Below are 23,358 nucleotides of genomic sequence, written 5' to 3'. Positions count from 1 at the left end.
TAAGTGGGTTTCCCCTAAGGCTGGATTTGAAGGCCCTGTTTTGGGTCTACACTGAACACCATCAGTCCATCCAACAGTCCATCATCTTAGCCATTCATCTCCCCACCTCTGCCCTGAAGTCATTCCCCTCAGTCCTAGCTTAGCTAGGTCCTCCCTCCTTGTTTGATCAATCTCCCTCTCTTTTTCTGTCTAGCTCTTTGTTTTTTCACATTGCACAAGAAACGTTTGTGCGCAATTAGACACGCACGCACGCACAAACACTCACGCACACACACTCGTGCTCACACGCACACACTCGCGCGCACACACACACATGCACATGTGTACACACACACACATATGCTGTACTGACTCTGTAGTCTAACTCAGAGCATTTTAAATTAAAAAAATTCCATTGAGATTAAGCTGCAAAACCACATCTTTAATTTGAGAAATTAACATCAATAATGGATGAACTATACAGTAATAACTGCTCAGTTTGTTCTGAATCCTCTTATTTAACGGGACCATGAGTAACTGGCCCCATGGCTGCTTGTTTCTCAGCCAGCTGTTTGTCATTACGTTATTAGATCCTGCACTAGAGAGCTAGCAAAGGTCTAGAACAAACCCATTTAATACACAAAAAGGTCTGGAGTAAACGCCTTCACATCACTTAGAGTGTGGCCTCCTTACAGACTGTCTCATAGGTGTAGTGATGGATGGAGAGAGAGTACCATCTCCCTCTCATTGACTGTAAACCTGGAATATATTTATGATGGCCAGTAACCTGAATTTCCAACACCCTAGACAATGCAGACTCAGTACGGTATGCTGCCTTCTCTATTCAATTGCCGTTAAGGGTTCTTATTGATGGGTTGGGATTATAGAATTATGGTGTATTAACAGATTATTGCTTCTGTGTGCTTTGGATGACATGCCCAAATCCACCTGAATATGTCAAAGCCAATCCAGGTGGTGTTTATATGAGTAAGGTTTATATGAGTAATCTTCGTCACTGCCCACTGGTTCTCTGGCAGCTCCAAGCGCAGACATGACGAGCGTGAAGAAGTGGGCGCCTTCGCCTCTCCGGGTCCTACACCTGTCCGCCAGGCTCTTCTCACACCCACGCGCTTCCAGTCAGTGGGGGCGGCCTCCCACGACCCCCGCCCACAGCACTTCTCGCGGACGTGCAATGCTGTGCACTTCCTGTGTCAAATGTATGGGTTCGGCGTGCCACTCTACAACGTGCGCTATCATACCAACACCAATGGCTTACTCTGTGTCAACTACAGCGTGCTGGTACCAGGGTTATCCGAATCGTTCTGCGGTGCTGCCGAAGTTCTCCCCTGCCCCAACAACAACAACATGGAGGAGGAGGCCCACCACACCGCTGCCAAACAGGTCCTCAAGGCCATGGGTCATGCCTAGAGTTAGTGCTGTTACTTCTCAATTTGAATAAGCTTGGTTCATTTTGTTGTTTGAATTCTCATATTTACCGATGTTTTATGTTTTATGTTATGTTTTTTCTTAAGTTGTATAATGTTTTAATTATGCAGTAAGAGTTTCCAGTTTGTAAATGCTTTTTGTGGTTTTTGCATGTAGATGAGTTCACAATTTTGACTGTGTTGCACATTAAAAAAGAAAGTTGTTGGATACATTTCTCCCTCTTTTCCCACAGATATTAAAAATGTTCTCATTGACTGGGGGGGGTTACACCTGTTAAAGCGTAATACAGGTGTCCTAATGTGAGCTCGGGCAGGACAGAAACCTCCCATGGAGCAGAACAGCAAAAACTCGTTTAATTTTCATTTTCAGTAGGTATACAGACCGTGAAAGTGAGGCTTCTGGCTTTTTGGGTTTTAAGCAGGAAGTGTCAGAAAAGTTACCACAGGGATAACTGACTTGTGGCGGCCAAGCGTTCATAGCGACGTCGCTTTTTGATCCTTCGATGTCGGCTCTTCCCATCATTGTGAAGCAGAATTCACCAAGCGTTGGATTGTTCACTCACTAACAGGGAACGTGAGGTGGGTTTAGACCGTCATGAGACAGGTTAGTTTTACCCTACTGATGATGTGGTGTTGCAACAGTAATCCTGCTCAGTATGAGAGGAACCGCAGGTTCAGACATTTGGTGCCTGTGGGATTATGACTGAACGCTTCCAAATCAGAATCCTCCCGGACCCCAGTGAGCAAAGACACGTGTGAACGGACCAGGGATTCAGCTGCAAAGCATGTTTGTGGAGAACCTGGTGCTAATTGACCTTAAATGACCTGATTCTGGGCCAGGTTCTTGTGAGTGGCAGAGCAGCTACGTTGCTGCGATCCATTGAAAATTAGCCCTTGATCCAATCTAAGAGGTTTAGCCCAAGGAGGGGGGCTTAAGTGTGGTCCCTAAAGGGTCGGCTGGTGCGCTGCAATCCTGGAGGTCTGGAGCTCCGGAATGTAGAGTGGGATATGGTGAGGAGTGTGTCCAGGTGAGTATGTGCTGTGCTGGGTATGAGTGATGGAGTGTAGCGCCCTGGAGGTATGGATGTTCCATAAGGGGAAATGATGCGGAGTGTGCCCAGGTGAGGATGCACTTAGTCAAAGCTTTCTCTCTCCTCCTGCCGTATACTCCCCAACTCGTTGCAGGGCCGACGTAGAGCATGTGGCCGCGCGTTTGCTTGCAGCGTCCAGTATTAGTATATCCTATACACACAAACCCCATTCAACCGCCCAGCACGGCTGTCAGAGGGGGTGTGTGACTGTCGATCTACAACAGGTGGTAGTAACACTGAAAGAACTTTTTTAAAGCCAGAATTTACCGAATTTATTTTTCACATTACATTCTATATTACATAAAGTCATTTACTTCAGATCTCAAGGCAGAGTTGTAATGGCAAATAGTAAATTGTTAATACAGATTTTTTTTTTTGTATTATTAATAGGTTAATAATATTAGTTTATTCGATCAAGTAGGCTAACGCTGGGTATTGTTAAAACCATCAACTACAATGTGTTTATTTACTTACCTTTATTTACATTCTGAGTGTAAAATCTCATATTTACGTAAACATTCACATAAAAGATTCACAATCTTTTCATCATGACTGGGCATACAGAGAAACCGCTTTCCCAACGCCTCAGTCCGGTGGGATTCCAGAGTTTAGAGCATGGACCCCTTCAGTGCACTGGTAGCCTTTACCAGAGCTGGGTTGAGCTCCGGTCCTGGTGACCAGAACAATTTAATCAAATGTGTTGTGTTTTTTGTTCCTCTCCAAGATGTTTCAGATGCCGATATTCAGATTTGAGTCTGAGCAAGTTGAGAAACCCACTATGAGGGTTTCTGGGTGCTCTGGAGGAGCATTCAGAAGTACTTGTGACTAGAGAAACACAGCCAATCACATAAACAAGAAATAATGTCAGTAATGTTTGCAGCAGGTGTTTCAAATGTGCCCAGACTCATATTCAAAAATATCCATGTTTCAACAGTTTGAAGGTGGCCATGATGCTAACAGTCTGGTGGAAATTCCACAAGATATCAAACTCCACACTCACACAAACTAGTCATTCTCCCATTTGGAACAATCCAGACTTTACCATGAACAAAAATATTAAACTTTACCTCTTGGATAGAAAAAGGCATTACACACCTTAAACATATTTATCATAAGACTTCTTTCATGTCACGCCCACAACTAGCCCCAAAATATGGTATAGAAAGCCCCTAGTTCCTACAATACCATCAGCTAAGATCACCTATGTGTTCAAAAATCAATTCCGATACCTACATCCATATCAGATTTTATAAACAAACATTCTTAATACAAAAAACCTATTATCTAAGATATACAAAACAATAGTGAAATCAAATCTCACAGTTACTCTCCCATCGAGACAATGGGAGGAAGATTTATTACTAGCCCCCGATACCACAGTTTGGATTAAAATGTGTAATAATAATTACCACATGACAGCAACACTAACCTACAATGCATTCAGTACAAAATAATACAGAGTACATTATACTACACATTGGATGTTTAAAATTGGTTTCACAAGCTCAGCAATCTGTACATATTTTACTCAAAACACAGCTGACGATTACATTCACGCCACGTGGCAGAGCACACCTATCAAGCAATTTTGGCAAGTCATCATCACCAACATATCCCATGCTTTAAATAACCATAGCCATCTAACACCATCTTTATTTCTCCTAGGAGACATATCATCAACCAATATGACAGGATACTATGTATAACATTATTATATTGATATAATAAAAATATTATTGCAAAAAAACAACAAACAAAAAAAACATACTCATGAACTGGAAAACAAAAAATAATATTAGTGTCACCCAATAGAAAAATCTATTGATAGACTATATATCAATAGAATAATTCTATTAATTATTAATCAATAACAGAACCAATCATCTAGACTGGAGACCATTGATAAAATCCATACAGAGCCAATCCATAAACGATAAATATCACACTGTAATACGTGAACATATACAATCCAACATACATGTACTCGCACGTAACCATATATATATATATATATATATATATATATATATATATATATATATATATATATATATATATATATATATATACATACATACATACATATATACATAAACACACACACACACACACACACACACACACACACATATCATTCCTATAATGGTGGAGATGGCGAATACTTAAAAATATTCTATATACATTTTGCATTTTTCTGTTCATCTGTCTGTCTTTTTTTAATAATAAAGCTCTAAAGGTCCTCTAGGCTAGGTTTACATTCCAGGTGATTATTTTAGAATTCAAGGGGAGGAGCTGCAGGAGTTGGAAGAATGAATTAGGAAAAAATAAGTTATCAGAGCAATAGAGGAATGAAACCCACGCAAGAATCCTAGAGGTGTGCGTTAGTGAAATTGCTGATCTTCTAGCTGATGTTTTTAATGAAGCATTAGATGGGGGGCAATTGCATGATTCATTTTATCATAGTGTGATATCATTAATATATAAAAAAAGGAGATCCTTGTAAGTTGGATAATTGGAGACAGGTCAGCCTATTAAACTTGGAGTACAAAATTTGTGCAAAAATAATTGTTAATAGGATGTCAGAAATATTGAATGATATCATAGAGTTGGAACAGATATGTGTGATAAGAGTAAGATACATGTGGGATAGTTTAGGGGTAATAAGGAGTTTGGTTATTGAAGGGTCTGAGAGGGATTTTTATATAATTGGACTGGATCAGAAAAAGGCCTTTGATTATATTTCTAGAGACTACTTATGGTGTACATTGGAACATTATGGATTTCCAGAGAGGTTTGTAAATATGATTAAATTATTGTATAGTAAATCAAAAGTCCAAATTAATGTTAATGGTGTGTTAACTGAAGATTTTGAAATACATAGAGGGGTTAAACAAGGATGCCCATTGAGTGCTGCATTATATGTCATCGCTATTAGCCCACTATTATATAAAATTAATAATGATCAGCAATTACAAGGTGTTCACATGTTAGGTATGGAAAGATGGAAAATATCTGCGTACGCAGATGATGTGACGGCTTATGTCAAGAATCAAAATGAGTTTCATATAGTTAAGAGGCACTTTGAAATGTATGAAGTTGTGGCTGGAGCAAAATTAAATGAAAGTAAAAGTGAAGGGGTATGGATAGGAGATGGGCAACCTGTACCAATAGATGTAGAAATAAAAACTGAAATAAAAATATTAGGTTTGATGGTAGTAAATGGTAGATGTAGCGAACGGAATTGGGAGAAAAAGGAGTGTGAAATTAAACTAGAATTGGGAAAATGGAGGGTGTCAAACTATAAGACTAGAATACAGGAGGTTAAGACCTTTATTTTTTCGAAATTGTTGTTTTTGGCTATGGTTTTCCCTCCGGATGAGAAATGTATTAAGAGGCTGAATAAAATGTGTGTTCGTTTTATTTGGGGAAATAACAGAAGTGACAAAAAGGGAAATTATGTACAAGTCAAAAAATAAAGGCGGATTAGGGGGAGTTGAGTTAGCTCAGAAATTAGAAAATGCCTTTTGCAAAAATGTAACGAAAGCTATATTTCGGAAAGCAATTTGGGTAGGAGATGTAAATCAGTGGAAAGAAAAGAGGCAAGTCAAGGAAACATGCTCCTTATTTTAAATTACTATATGGAGATTTTTTGTTTAAATATAGGCAGCTTAATATTGATTGGAATAAGTCCCCAAATAAAATGATAGATAAAACAATACAAGACTGTGATTTTGGGGGAATGTCAATTATAAGGGTCTGACAGTGACAGAATGTGAAACCTGTGTTAAAGATGTGCAGTCTAAAAGTATCTCGGAAAATGTTCGAGATACTGCATGGCTTATATCTGTTGGAAGATTGCCTGTACGATGTAAAATTGCATAGCCGATGAAATGATAGAACATATATTACTGCAGTGCACAAGGACTATTGAAATTTGGGAGAAAATGAAAGGTATTGGGTTTAAATGGGATCGTAACAGGAAAAGTATTATGTATGGAGTGTTTAATGAGAATTTGACTGAGAATGTGAAGGACCTTTGTTGGATGATTGTTTGTGTGCCAAATTCGAAGATTTGGAAAACACGATGTAAGATGATTATTGAGCAATGTATAATACCTGCAGAAATAGTTTTTAAACAGATTGTGTGTGAGTTAAAAAGGTTGAAGACGTTTGATATGAGAGGAAAAATTCCCTGGACTCTTTTGGACATATAAATGGATGTATACCTAATTTACAGATGTAAATTGTATTGTTAATTATTAATGTATAGAGTGAAGGTAGTCTGTGTCCTCTGGTAGATATTGTTTGTGAGGTTTTTGTGATGGAGTGTTTGTATTGAATTGAATTGAATTTTCTCAATAAAGTCAATTTAAAAATGGAGAAAGGCGGTCCTAGAAACATTATTTATTTACATGAGCTTTGAACGAGAGAGTGGGATCCATAACTCCAAGATCTTTAACCGTTAGATAAGATGTGATTGGGAGACCATTGAGGTTCATTGAGTAATTAGACAGTGGGGACCTAGCAGACTCTGGGCCTAATAGAAACACCTCTGAATGTCTCCGAATGTTAGAAATTAATTAAAAATACTAATGTCAATGTATTTACCACACATGCATTTAGGACATGTAATTTTTTCAATTATGCTTGCTACAGAATTAACAGTCAAACGTTCAGTGACTTTGCATACAGAGTTGTAACTCTGTTTATTACTAGAACTGTGGCTAGAATCAAAATCAACGCTAGTGTCCTTCCTAAAGCCATTAGACTCCTGAACTCTGGCTAACTCCAATTCCAATTCAGATTCCAAAATGGGCACTTTTATACATGCATATAGACAGTCACACACACACACACACACACACACACACACACACACACACACACATACATACGTACATACATACATATCTATACACACACTCACACATTGTTTTGCATCGGACTAGTGCTGAAGTCAAACATCACACAAATAAACTATGCACTCCTGTTGCAGTCTTGCACATTATCCTACTTGCTGCTAGAGTACTGTACTAAACCAGCACTGTACTCTGAACTGTTCTGGCTGCTACCGGTGACTGCTATGTTCAGGGTAACATATCACTGATTGCTATGCACAACTCACTTAACATATGCCCAGTACTGTGTACTGTACTAAATTGCACTGTCATTTTGTATTTTGTATTTGTCCTGTCCTGTATTTATTATTGTTTATTTAATGTTTATTTAATGACATTTTGCAGTATATTGGACTGTTTGCACTTGTGTAGCATGTTGTCTGTTGCACTGTTGTTTTTATGTTGCACCATGGTCCTGGAGGAACATTGTCTTGTTTTTTTTGTGTACTTGTATATAGCTGAAATGACAATAAAACCTCTTGAACTTGAACTTTTTAACAAAATGTTTAATTAATAAAATATTTTATTGTTTAATCCTTTAATGAACCATCTTGTTCTTCAGGTCAGTGAAGACCTGCCAAAAATACTGCGGGTCATTGTTAATCTGCAGCATCTTGCCACTCATGCGGTTAGCAATGTCCAGGGATCGGGCCCAGAAGGCCCCTTTGTTTTCCTCCACCAGGAAAGCTTTGGCTGGGTAGCTGATCTCCTCACACATGTAGGAGCAAGACACATACAAGCATGTGAGCAGCACGGCCTGCAACTCCTCCTTGGTGGCCACCTCAGCTGAAATGATGTCACAGCACAGCATGTAGAGAAAGACCATGGTGCTTGGAATGAGGAAGCTTTGCTCCTGCCATTCTGTCAGTGTCACGTAGCGGTCCACAATGCGCAGCCACTGCACAGGCTCGTCAGCAGTCAGGTCCTTCAGCAGGCAGCAACGCCGGCACAAGAACACACCCAGGCATGTGAGCAGCTCGTTGGTGGAGGACTGCATGAGCAGTCTAGGCATGCTTTCAGTGCTGGCCTGGCCCAGCCTTTCAGGCTTACTCGCAGTGGGGGACTGGGTTAAAGAAACATCACAAAAGACAGTTCACAACTGAAACAGTGGGCTCCATTTAAACTCAACCCAAAATTATCCCAGTGATTCCAGACTAGATCTTTTTTTTGGTACAATCAAAAAGAATTGTGGTACAGCATTAAACAGATTTAGCCCCAGTATTTATAAATTGCTTCTTTGACACACTTACCATCGCTCGACCCAAGATAAATAGATGGTGTCCTGATAATGGAGGAAGACCCATGGATGGTGTCATCTGAACTGACTGACAGGTAACTTTTTTCTCACCATTGTAAGCAGTCTACAGTGCTTCAATCTCCTATGAAAATGAAAACAAGGAGTTAACCAGGATCTCACAAGTGCACAAAGCCATTCTTTTAAAACATAACATGAAAGTGCTAGCTAGCTGCAATGATAGTGTGTGTGTGTGTGTGTGTGTGTGTGTGTGTGTGTGTGTGTGTGTGTGTGTTTGAGAGAGAGTGAGTAATATATCCACTTTACCATAAGCTGATGCAGGTTTTTCATCAGTCCCTCCATTCTTTGAAAGATTCCATCCACATTTTTTATCATGCGCTGCCGTATGATTGCTCGTGATTGGCAGGGCCTCGTTTCATGCCTCAGCATCTCCAGGTGTGAACGGCCTTTTGGTGACTGGCAAGGCATCTCCTGCCCTTCTTGCTGTGAGGACAATGATGTCACTTTCTGCTTCTGACTGGCAGCCTCTAAAGGATCCAAGGATCCAAGGATCAACAGTCTTAGTGTCCTGACTGGCAGAACACAAAGGGTGCAAAAAAGTTGGTAAATATCTGAGCCTGCTAAAATTCTATTTACAAAAACACCACCACCACCAGAAATATACTGTTTAACTATCATAGTGCAACAATGACTGTGTAATGGAGTGTAACAAATTCTTACCATCTTGAAAAGCAGCATCAGCCACTTTAGCTTGTCCTCCCACATAACCCTGCCCACCAGTATGCATGTAGGCTTCTGATTGGTCAGTTGGGATAGTAGGTGTGAGTACATTTTCATCTTCACTCTGTGAATCTCTCTCTATAGAACCAGACTCTTCTGTTAGGGAGCCATCTAGGGACCAAAGGCATCAGCCATAAGTACCAAAGAGAGCAAATCCTATGACATTGTATACAAACAAAAACAAACATGGGCTTACCTAGACGACCGACATGATTACCATGCAACCGTAGAACCGCAGACCTAGAGGAGATGTCAGGAGTCCAATCATTGTAAGTGCATCTTTGAAATTCTGCCTTCTCTTAACAGCATTACAGCAGCATTAGAAAACTTTAAAAATCCTGAGTACTTACGGAGCTGTTGATCCTTGCTCGGTGGCTTCAATGCCTCCAGAGGCCGAGGAGATGGTCTTTTCTAACAGGTTCTTCCATCTGTGGAAACATCGCTAAAGCCATCAGGTTCCAATTTCTACAACAGCACAATGTTGTTAAAATCATCTGAACATAAATGGCCTGACACCATAAATGTTATCACAAAACAGACACAGCAGTGCTGACTGGTTGACCTTGATGAGAAGATGGTGGGTCAGAGAGAGACAAAAAAACAAACTCACGTGTTTTTCTCAGAGGAAGTCCCAGCCACCAGCTCGTATATCTGTCTCTCTGATGTACTGATCACATACAAGGCCTTGTTATCTGATAGAGAAGAGCAGGCTGTCAAACAATGTATTCAAACTAACCCAAATGCAATTTGTAACTGGCTTCTTAATTTTTTAAAAATAAAATAAAGACTTAGTTATTCCAGACCCATTCATCTATTCTGGCTATTCATAGCTGTAAGAATAACTACAAATATACCTGTAGCCACAGATCTGACAAGAGATGAATCCAAGCGAACAACGGGGCAAAAGGGGGTTTTGAGGTCCGTGTTCCTACCCCAAACCCCACCCAGTGAGCGCTCAGGACATCGCAAGATCAAACGGTCACCTGAACCCCTTTGGAGTAGCACCAACAGGTCTGAGAGAAGCAGAGCATGAATGTCTGAAACACACACACACACACACACACACACACACACACACAGAGTGAGAATGGACCTGTCAAGTAATCATTTGCAAGAGGAAAAACAAAAATGTGATTTGTTCAGCTGTGATGATCTCTTACCTATAGCTTTATCTTTACTAACTTTCCAAGTCAACGGTCCTTCGTGGATCATTTTCTTAGTGGTCAGGTCCAGATTCTACATAGAAAAAGAATATAGTTAATAATTCATACTCTGGATCAGGTGCTCCAAGACCAGAGAAGCTGTTTGGAAGGCAGATGGTGGATACATAGTAAGGCCGTACCTTGAACTGAGCAGCGACAGGACTGGCCTGCCTCTCCAGAGGGGACAAGTCTAGCCTGCGCTGATAACGGCTGAGCAGTCGCCGGTGCTCCGTCTCCCTGACGACCTCATTGACAGCTCGTAGTATCCCACGGCAGCACGCCTGTGCCCTCACCAATGTCTGCAGGTCTGGAGAACCAGCTGTTGTGGGGGCACATACTAGTGTTAATCCAGGAGAAAGGGTGTGTGTGCTTGCCTCCTTGGTAAACTGGTATGTGTGTGTATACTGAAGTGTTTTCATGGTTCAATACATTGTGTGTGAGTGTTTCTATACATGCCTTCTGTGTGTCTGATGATGTTATCCAGCAGCAAGGGGTATTTGGTGAGTCTCTGCATCTCAGACACTAGAAGGTCCTTTAATTGTAGTCGGCGGCAGTGAGGGCTGGCTTCACATTCCTAACACACACACACACACACACACACACACACACACACACACGAATGAGCCAAGGACATCTAAGTCCAAATGTGGATTCTGTTGACTGCAACACCAATTTATACCTAAAACAGCATCACTAGAAGTTATGTGCTGCAATAAAAGTCAAATATAAAAGACTGGATAGTCTCCAATTCAAAGTATGGGTCAACCAATTCACAACCCAGCCCACTAACAAATATGGCAGAAGCTCTAGTGTTTGTAGGTTTGTCCAAAGGCTTTATACCTCTAAAAAGTGTTACCTGTATAAGGTGCGCGAAACGCGGGTCTTTGCATTTATTTTTAATTAGGTCTAGTGCCTGACTCTGCTGACTGCACAGGTGAGACACCTGCTCCTGGAACTCCTCTCCTGCAGCGTCTTCAAACTATCACGCACACACACAAACACATGAGCTACTGACATATCAAGTAAAGCAACAAGTATATCCCACACTACACAGAACAACCCCTTCATTTTAGACAGCACCAAAAGATGATGTGAACTAGAAAGGGAGTAACACTAGCCAGCTCTCACTCTAGACACCATGATGTCTCCGATGCCTTGAACTATAGAAGAGTCCCTCAGCCTCTTCATGGACTCACACAGATTCGCTGAAACACAAATGCAACACCACAAAACAGAATCTGTTTAAGCGAGCCAGTGTATATGTGGTTTGTTAGAAAGTTGTGTCAGTGGGCAACAGAACTCTACTTGTGTCATGAAGGCCACCGCAGAAACAACATGTACAGCCTCCAGTCCATACCTGCTCACAGTAATGGCATGGTGCCGATAGCTGATATTGTTCTGTCATTAAATTCTCAGTTTTGGTGGGTTTTACACTTCTTTAATCTTGATTATGATTTAGACACCAAGTAGGCTTCAGAAATTTAGGTTTGAAAACACACTAAGACAAATGGAGCGGATTTGCACGCACACACACACGCTCGCACACAGAGAGACTGACCATGAAGACTGTAGACCTGGGGCAGGTTGGGGAAGATACAGGAAAGTTCTTCGACGGTCAAAAGGTTCCTCATCTTCCGGAAGAACACCTGATCGAGAACCCTGAGAGTCCGCAAGTGAGATGCTTCCGTTGTGAACAGCTCTGAGGAAGAGGATATAGCAAAGTCACTACAATTTCTTACAAACGTTACACAATTCAGAATTCCACATTTTCATGAGTCAGGATAGAATTATCATATGTGCATAATAAATAGAATACTGTATGTTCAAAAGATTTAATAGCTATTTAGTTTAAGTTAGATCAGTAAATAATTTTTTTCATTTTACATGTTAACTGTGTACTGGGAGTTGTCTTTTATAGTCAGTTGCTGTGCACCACATTTGCTGTTTTACCATATATGACAGCCTGCCGTTCGATCTCCCGGGAGCCGAGAGAGGCGAGTGTGTGCGGCTCCACTGTCTCCTGCCAGTTCTGACAGTGGACCGTGTCCTCTTCCAAAGGAGGTGCATCAGGCAACAACGCCAGTGGTGTATCCACACTCCTACAGGAAGGGAAGGAGGCATGGGGAAAGAGAGAAAGAGAGACAGAGCTTCAGCAGCAACTTACTAAGATAAATCAAGGTGACGGATATGGATGTTAAAGAACTGGACGGCAGGTGTGCATGTGTGCTCATTAGCATCAGACTAATGAGGTGTATATAGTTATAATTACATCTCAGTCATGCTCATGGATCTCTGCGTCCTGGTGCAAGGCGGTGACATACCTGTCCAGAGTAGATGCTGGAGGCCGGACATTCATGGCTCAGGAACCTCAGCAGCTCTTCCACTAGTGTGTCTACGGAAATATCTTGAATGTTGGATGATCTCTTTAGTGTTCGTTTCAGTATCTGTTCATTCAGCTGAAGAACACCTTTTCTGAACGGGTTATCAGACGCAACAATGGTCCTTAAAGATTCCACATTACCTATTATGATGTAATAAACCGAGGTGTGAGAGCTGCAGTAGTGATCTAAGCCAGTTAGCTAGCTAGCTATGTTCTTGTCCAGACACTTTAATGCCTCATGGCTGGTGCAATGTCACAATATTCAACATTTCCCTCTGATTCTACTTTTAATTCTGTGACATTAGCTAAGCAACTATAAAGCTACTCTTGTCCAAAAATGCCAGTGTCGTTAGACGTATCAAAACGTATCAAACATAGCTTTAGCTAGGCTAGATAATCAGACCTTCTATGAAACAATCACAACTTAGTAAATTCATAGTTGTTAATCACAGTAAAGTGTTTTTTCTTTTTGTTGTTTAAAAAGAGTTACCTTGTTACCTTGCTAGCTAACAGTTAGCTAGTAACAATGCCTTCAAAAGTAGTTCTCCACTGATACAAGATACCTAAGAGAAGTTTGGCTCGGAATGTGACTGATTGAAAAACAAAAATACATCACAAATAGCGTTATGCAATAATACCTAAAGTGCATACATCAAATACAAACAGTCCCCAATGCAAACCTCTTTTACAAGGCAGCTATTTAGCGTCTGCTACTTCTGCAAAACAAACCCAGTCTTGCATGTTAGTGTTAGCTATCCAGCTAGCTAGGCATTGCTCCAGGACAGGTTTTAGTATAGCCAAAATAATTTGATTGCCTGTTAATTTTTTTAAAAAGTTGATGTAGAGATGTGACGTTTTACTAAGCGTGCCCTGATAAAAAGCTAATAAAATAGCTAAGGGCCAGATTCTGTTATATCATTAGTTAGTGTCGTGTCCGTTGATGCAGGAAAGAAGAGACAGGAAACAGTGCGTTACCCTGTGGCCTTTTATTAATGCAGAGCTCTGGAGATGTCACTTCACAACACAGTGCGAGTGAGATCTAAAGCATAACTTTGCAACAGACAGACTTATATTTCTCTCGCCTTGTGCCACTTCTGCTTTTGTGTTTTTCCATCTCAGCTGTCACCTCTGTTTGACCGTCTCGTACACACGTCTTCTTGCATAATCACACATATGCGTGTCTAGGGCATTTCCTGTTATGTCTGGACATACAGTAATTATTTTATTTATTCAAGCATTAGTCCTATTCCATTCTGCACATTATTCTCTACTAGTGTAAGTTTAGCATTCATTTAATTTCTGAAACTCCACAATTCCCCCTTTTGATCTCTACAAAGAGATCACCAATCACACTCCTTTATTCTGGCATCTCCTGTCTCTAAGTCCCTTTCCCCCTGTATCAGTGGCATCATCGTGGTACCCTCATGCACATCTTTCCTTTCTATCATAGCTGAGATTAGTCTAACCATTAACGCCATAATACATGGAATACAGCAGCACCTGCATGTCACAGCAATTCCCGTGAATGTGGCTAATGAAACCATCAATGACACAATTAAGTCTTTCCACTGACCGAACCGCCTCACCATCCAGGATTCCAACTGGTTGTTTATGCCTGAATTCTCATGCATTTCCTCTGATAGGGTCTTCAAACTATCCAATGCTCTACTAACTGACCCATCCGGAGCGGTATTATTAGGAATGAATGTACAACACACATCCTCAAGCATAGCGCAGACACCCCCCTTTTCCGCCAACAACATGTCTAATGCCATACGATTTTGCACCGCCATCAGTGAGGTTGGTCCCAGCTGATCTCTAAGTCCTTCCACTGCATCCCTAGTCAGGTTGGCTAGCCTGAGGACATTATAATGTACATAGTTAATCCGATCCACATTTTTATTTGGAGTAATGGGGAATAATGCAGAAAGTATCGGAATATTCTCAAATCCCCCTGCTATCTGGTCTGCTAACTTATATCTGTCCGGAACTCCGCGAGGTATTCCTATTGCATCTATGTATGTGGGGGTATTCCTTGTTAAATCAAAATGGTATGCCTCTCGCTACTGTCTTGCTGCATCAGTTACCGGGTCCCTGTGTAGTTTTTTGCCTATCAGTAATAAAGGAGCTGCTAACCTGACCATGGCGCATGTCCCCTCCGAGTTCTCTGGCATGTTAACAACCAAAGTCATCCTTCCACAATAATCATACAATCCTGCTCGTGCCCATGAACCCACAGACTCGTTCCCAGTGACCGTGCGGTTACACCATTCCGCCGGGATGTGCCCCAAGCGTACTTGAGGTGTGCTTGAACTTCTAACGAAGCACGTGTAGTTCCCCTCCCCCTTTTCGGGTGAAAATAGTCCTGTCCTGGTTCTGTTACTGATGGGGGGGAAAATAACGCTCAAAGTGTCACAATTCTTAGGGTTTCTTTCCTTAGTCAGGCCAATCATGCACGCATAACCCTTGGGGTCTTTTTGTGGGAATAGGGGTGCCGGGGTGGTTATAAGTCTGGGTCTTGCGGCTGCACATGCTACACATCCACCAATCTCTACCCCCATTCTTCTTCACTGTCTTGTTGTTAATGTTTTAATCCTTTCCTACTGCCATGCTATTATTTAACCCAAGCGTGACCAAACTGTAAATGGAAACACACAACACAATACACCAACAAATAATCAAACAACACAATTGTCCAGAAGTCATCACTGGTGTTCTGTTCTTCTTACTTCAGGGTCTAAGGGTGGACTACCTTGACCCTTTTGCTCCCGGGGATTATTCTGCCCCTTCCGGGTCAGGTGAGTTAGGTGATGTTTCAGCAAGGTCCCTCGCTGTCTCTTGCAGACTCCTCTGCGGTGACTCTGCGGCGGCGCACTGGCTCAGATGAAACCACGTTTCCCCTTTACCCTTCAGGCGTACGGCGTGGCTGGTTCTTTCTGTCACCTGGAATGGACCTGTCCACCTCGGCTCACTCCATTTTCTCTTGATGACTCTCAGCAGCCCCCAGTCCGTAACGGGTATCGTCTGGGATTGTCTGCTCCCCGTCCGGTCCCCCTCCTGCGTGGAGAAAGCTGAAACGATACTTTGCAATTCATTAAAGTATGATGTGTGTGTGAGATGTTTTTCTTGTCTCATTTATTGTTAAGGGTCCCTGGGGTCCTGGAAATCCTCAACCTGTCTGCAATTCAAAAGGGGTAAAACCAGTTGTTGCATTTACTGAACATCTAATTTGCATTAATGCCAAAGGTAAGGCATCAACCCAATTTAATTTTGTCTGTGCACAGATTTTGGCCACTTTGTTTTTCACGTTTAGATTCATCCTTTCCACCTTACCTTGAGACTGAGGATGATACACTGCCCCAAATGAATGTTTCAGACCCAGCATTTTCTCTAACTCCTGCAAATTGCGCGCTGTAAAATGAGTGCCATTATCTGATCTCACCTTTCTCTGAAACCCATGGTGAGGAATGTACTGGTTCACCAGGAACTTTACCACTGAAGCACTGTCTTCCCGTTTTGTTGGCCACGCTTCCGGCCACCCTGTGTAGTTGTCTACGCACATCAATTCGTACCTGTCACTGTTAAAGCTGGAGACTATGTACTGGTGAAGGTGAGCTCTTACTTCAGTTTGCTACTCCTACATGTATATCTGTCTGTGTTGAGACTAAAACAGGAGCATGTTTTTACACACACACACACACACACACACACACACACACACACACACACACACACACACACACACACAGATATATATGAGCTGTATGTGTGGAATATTTATTCTGGTAAGCCTGGTCTGTGATATGTAATATACATGGCTGTGAAATATACTGTACAGTTGTGGCTACATTTCCATGATTATTGGTGACTACTCTCTCCTTTACAGATTATCTCAGCCAGCTCTCAGAGTCTGCAAGGCCACGCCTTCAGCCACGCCTCCCTGAGTGATGGACACCCCAGACGCCTATTGATGCACAGGCAGCTGCATATTAGCCTGTAGGTTCCACCTTCTTAGTATCAGGACTGGGTGGGAGTGTGTGTCACAGACCTATAGGTCTTCCCAGCTCCAGCTCTTGGAAGCCAGTATGCTCAGTGAGGAGTGTTCACTGCCTCAGTCACCCTGTCTCCTCATTATCAAGCTCCTTATGAGGTGATTCAGGCATGGTGAGGCAGAAAACCCCTGAAAATATGCAGGGAAGTTTCCTCAGAACTTGAGCTCAGTGTTCCTGAAGTGCAGTTTGAAATGAAATAAGGCTTTTCATTTTTTCATTCATTCATTTATTCAGAATCATGTCTGACTCATGTATGACTCAGTGTTAAAGGAAAGTTTTAACACAGATTTTGTCTGGGTACACACTTTGCAAACTTCAAACTGCATGATTAGCAGACAGTATTGTAGCTATTCAAGTTTATGATCAATAATGTAAGGTAAGTGTGTGTTAACTCTGGGTGGGTCAGGGTGTATTCTCCCCTAAACATACTTCTGACATAATGATTTGTTTAAACACTACAATTCTCTATATCCTAATAATTACTGCCACATTTTAATAACCTGCAATACACTGTAAATACAGCATTTGTAAGCTTTAAATTTACAAACATGAACAATCATACTATAGCAAATACATGATACTCATACCTGTGACATAGTGTTTTGAACAGACATTTGCTGCCACACCTGCTATTTTAGCAGGCTAAATAATCTGCCTTCTGAAATGCTAATATGCTTAATTTCATGCAAGTGCTAGTGTTCCTATTTGCTTGCTGATGTGCATGGAAGCGCCATATTATTATTATTATTATTATTATTATTATTACTATTATTATTATTATTATTATTATTGAGTCACACTGCTATCAAGTTAGCTGGTTGCTCTTAGCTAGTAGTGTGAACAGGACAGGGGACTTGGGGAAGACCCAAAGGGTGAGGTTTGTGTGTGTACATTCACAAGTACTGGTGCACAGCCACTGACATACATAAACACTGCTATCTGGATCTGGAATTTTTAACATTAATGTACAGACTATTCTTTCTCCTTAAAAAATTCATTATGGTAATAATTATGGCAGTGTATGTTCCCCTGCAAACAAATGCTAGGCTGCAGGCTGCACGATGCTGCAATCAACCAGCTGATGGCAAATCCAGACAGTGTTGTTATTGTGGCAAGAGACTTATTGTAAATGCATTGCCATTAATTGAGAGTCATTTTAAAAGATATTTACTCTCCCACTGCGCATACTCCCGTTTTCATAAATTGGCAAATATACATGTTGCTGCTTGTCACACAAACTTTTGTTGTACACAAGTAATAATGAGAAAAGGACTCATCATATGTTTTATGATATAGCTAAAGCTATGCATTTATCGAGAGGATTTAACACATTACAGAACACATCTAATTAATCCTTTCCATGATTGACCCAAGGGCAGATAGCAATTATTTAAGTATTACTATGTTTTAATTTAATAATAAAAATGACCATATGAACCTTTTTGCTTTATATTTGTTTATATTCAGCTGCCTTTATAATGACAATTATTTATGACAATGACAATTTACAATACATTATCAGTGAGTGGTATAATTAAAGTAAAATCATTGTTAAATAAGTCTCATTCTTGTCTCAGATTCAAACACTACAAAATCTTGGTCTTTGCTTGAATGATTTTTTAATGGTCCTGACTACAACACTATCCTTTGATAAGCTTGGAAGTTGTACACTACTGTGAGAGGAAGTTACATTCAGCTAGGAAAGAACCAACAATCAAATAATATACACAGATTAAGATGGTCATTAAAGATCCCAAACTAAGATTAATGCACTAATTAATAAACTACAACTTGTTTGCAGGAGTTCATCAGTGTTTTATCATTGGCATAGGTAAAGGGGTTTTCAGGCACAAGTTAAAAAAGGCACAAGTTGTCAAAGCATAAGAATAATGACCATAATGATCATAAGAAAGCCTTTCTGAGCCAAAGATCTGAATTAACAGGGAATAACAGGAGCACTTGCAAAACTGTGCCTAAGTGTATCCAGAAAGCACTGTTGGGCTTTTGTAGGAAAAAAAGGTTACACAAAGGTTACACTGATAAAACAGTTTAATCTGAACGAAGAATCAAGACCCAGGAGCTGTAAAAGAATAAGTTAATCTCTGCATTGCTCTCTATATAGGGGGAGTTTTACAACATTGGAGTGCACAAGAAACCCGCTTTTGCCCCGACACCATTTTCACTGCCACCTGATGAAAGCAACATGCTGTATATGGGCATCTCTGCCTTCACTGCCAACTCAGCAGGCTTTGTGTAGAAAAATGCAGGAGCACTCACACTCAGAATCACAGATGACATGGTGAGTTTAAACCACTCCTTGCCATCACTGAGGGAAAGGTGTGCATGTGGTTACCTTACAAGACCAGGCTGTTTAGTTAGAAGACTGATAAAGAAGACTGATAACTTTATACTGTTCTCCCAGTGCACATTAATAATCCCTTAATAGTGTAATAAATGAATGGACAAATAAATGATCAACAGTCCCTGAAAATGAAACAAACGTTTATCCTTCCAGATTCCCAGAGCCTCTCCATATCGTCTGAACACCAAGACATTTGAAGCCTTAATTCCGCAGGTATAAGAGATCACTTTCTGTATTCATCACACAAGCATGCAGAAACTGCTGATTTTATATTCTCACATAGGTTTCCTAACACAGTAGACTTTGAATCTTAAAGGAATAATAAGGTTTAAAGAGTAACAAATAATATGATCTCATTAGCAACACAACCATATTTAGATGAAGAATTTCCGAAAAGAACAACATTTCACATGATGATGCTTGGATGAAATGTATTGAAAACACTGAGTTCTTTTGCTTTTGGTGCTAAAGGCACTTGCAAGTACACCTTACACAGATTGATGGTGGTAGTATAGTTGGCATTCAGTTAAATCAATTAAACTTTGGACAGGGGTAGATTTGTCCTTCATACTGTTATTCAGCACAGGTAATAGCCATTTTGGGACTTTGTATCACTTTTGGGAGGCTGCCGTGTTCTCCTTAAAGTACCCAGGTTGAAGAGTGCTGGGCCCAGGAGTATTATCACCTGCTCCTGCATTTCTGCCGATGAAATAGTGAGACGGATCCACATCCTGCCTGCTTATTGGGGACGTACTGTTCTAGCAGCTCTTCCTCATCTGTCCATGCTCATACCATGGGTTGCTGTACTGTTTCCATGCTTATGTGGTACTCTTTCCGCAGGATGCTATGGAACTTTTGGTGCTCCCTGCTCCTCTCTGGCATTTGTAGCTTGACCTTCCTGGTGATTTTTTTGCAGTCCACGTCACTTTGCCAGGAGCTTCCTTTTGCTGATTAGCAGAAGCAGGAATACCTCCTGTCCTGCCAGGCTTTTGCAGTCATATTAGGCACATTGACTGCTCCGCTCTTACCTGCTTTCTATATCTTATGTTTGGGCTACTTGTGGAAGTGACATGAAAGCAGTGTTATGTTTATGTTAGTGTGGAGTTTGATATCTTGTGGAATTTCCACCACGCTGTTAGTATCATGGCCACCCACAAATTGTTGATCATGAATGTTCTTTAATTGATTTGACTGATAAATGGTAAGTCTGACTTTTAGATCATATAGAACACCACAGACAACTGTTTGGCACATCACTGTTAAACCTCCTGATTGCAACCCGGGGCATCGTGAACTGTACAACATGACCCTCAGACAATGATCTCTGAGTGAATGTGATAAACATAATCATCTTCATATCATCACTTTCTCTACAAGTTCAGTGGAAGAGACGTCAGTGAAAGGGAGTTTTAATACCCTATCCATTTTTAACTTTAATAAAAACACAGACGGAAAAATTCCAGAAAGTGAGACAGAGAAAGGAAACTAGACTTTAAAATGGTGCTGCCCTCTTGACTTACAACTGTAGATTATTGAAATTATTACAAATGTCTGACTTCCAAAAGGGATTGTGTCAGTGTTTCACTACTCAGTATTGCATTTGTTAGACAGTATAAACAAGCAGACTATGGTTAAAAAAAACACAGAAATAAAGCAAACACCAATATAATCTTGAACCACCTAGTGCCAGGAAACATTAGATTACTGGAACAAAATCAGACAACTAGCAGAACAACTTTTTAACCAATGATGCAGATGCACTTTTAGTGGATTTATTTATCTGTATTTCAATCCACTAAAGTTTTTCATTTGATCTAACATTACATTTAAGACCGACGTCCTGTTACGTCTCACAGAAGATTCCACTGATCAAGCTGCTACTTACCCATCCTGGTCCTGGAGTACCTTTGCTCTGTACACTTTAGTGATGTCTTTGCTACCAACAAGCCTATTTTAATCCATCAGATAGTAACCAAACGCTCCTTTGCTGCAGAGCACAGAAATCATTCAAATTTGCAGTCAACAGATACATCTGGGCCAGATTTTGGATCAGTGGACTAGGCTGGAACTGCACATATACTGTATATGCAAAATTCAAAATACGGGGAGTGGTTGGTCTCTTTTGCAATCAAATCTGAATACTATGGAATTCGTTTCACATTTGTTTAATTTGACAGATTTTAAATGGATAATGGACATCACTAGACAAAAAGGAATAAACAACTATATGAAAAGGAACAAAACCAAAAACAAAGGAAGACTTTAACACACTTGCCCAAACAAGCACTAAATCTGACAAAAATAGATCAACCAATGACATAGCTGTGAAGGAACATATTAGCCATTGTTTTCTTGTCATCAACAGTAATTTTAACTGATTGTTAACATACTGTTCAAGTCTTCAACTGATTTGCTCCCAACATACGAATGGGTACAAATATGGTTCATTACCCAGCTGCACAAATTGCTTCTGACATACTGGGCAGCTACAGGGTTCTTCTCCCGTGTGGATTCTGACATACTGGGCAGCTATGGGCTTCTTCAGTTGTGTGGATTGTCTTCTGCTCCTCCATGTGGCCTGTTTCACCAAAGCCCTTCCTGCAGTATTTGCAGCACTATGGCAAGCGGACACCCTTGTGTGAGCGTTTAGGTGCTTCTCAAGAGTCTGGGCAAGTTTGAAACACCTGCCCCAAACATCACTGACATTATTTCTTGTAGGTGATTAGCCACGTGTCTCTCTAGCCACAAGTACTTTTTGATTTATTTGTTTTTTTTAAATAGGTAATTTTATATATAATGGCAACAAATGACATTTTGAGTTTTATGACAAAACGTGCAAACAAGCTGGCCTGAGAGGTGTGTAGCGGGATATGACTCAGTGCGTCTCTGGTGCTGCTTTTGATGAGTACAGTGTCATGAGTGTGTCTGTCCAGCGGTGCAAAGAGGGGATACAGCAAGGCATGGCATGGTATTTATTCATTCGTTTGCATAGAAAATGACGCCTTTTCACATTGTGGAACTACAAATATGGCGGTCTTTTTTGTGCGGCGTAGTAATGACATATGTTGTGGAATTTTGAACAAACAGCAAGTCAGACGTGATTAAGAGAGTAATTTAATAAGAAAAAGAATAAAATAAATGTTTGGCTCTCCTCAGGTAGGGAGCCCCGAGTATACAAAACCGTGGCTAGTTATACTACTCCTGTGCTGTCTTTAACCAATCATCTTTTCTTAAGCAGCTCTTCTTTCCTTTGTTGCTGTGGCTATAAGCCAATCAGCTCTCAGCTTGGTTTTTTCCACAAACCAACCCAAACTGTCTCCAAACAGTGTGGGTTGTGTGTCAAGTTGACCTTGATGTTAACAGTTCCTGATACATGTTCAACTTAATCAGCAACAGGCGGATACAAATGTGCAAACAGCATTATTAATTTAAGAACAAAAGGATCAGTGTGATTTTATATGAATCACATAATACATAGTTTCGTATCATTTTCCATCACACGTAAAAACAGAGTCTCACCGTATTGTCGGGCAGGAGGATCTGGACTCATTTATTACTTAATATCTTCCCCCTTCTAGCGGTCATTAGAGGTTAGTCTTGAATTGATTTCTGTCGTGCAATATTTTAGATATAAATGTTTACATTTTCTATTACAGAACACGGCAAAGTATAGTCAACCAGTTCTAACCTTTTGAGAAAAACTTTAACTTCAAAGTAGGTGAATCTATTTACTTAGATTGAACCAATCGGATCACAGTTTATTTACATAACATCAATGCTTTGAGTGCTTTAGATATAAGGACATCATGGCGAACTTTCTGCTCACACCTCAGTCAGTCTATAATTCTGTACTATGTGTTTCTATAGCTTCCAACTTTCACGAGTTTCTTGAATCTGTGGAGAAAAGTGCAGAC

The sequence above is a fragment of the Electrophorus electricus genome, chromosome 9 (genome assembly GCF_041902795.1).
Source record: "Electrophorus electricus isolate QZ-2024a chromosome 9, ASM4190279v1, whole genome shotgun sequence".
In the NCBI taxonomy this organism is placed as follows: Eukaryota; Metazoa; Chordata; class Actinopteri; order Gymnotiformes; family Gymnotidae; genus Electrophorus; species Electrophorus electricus.
This window is presented reverse-complemented; position numbering follows the sequence as displayed.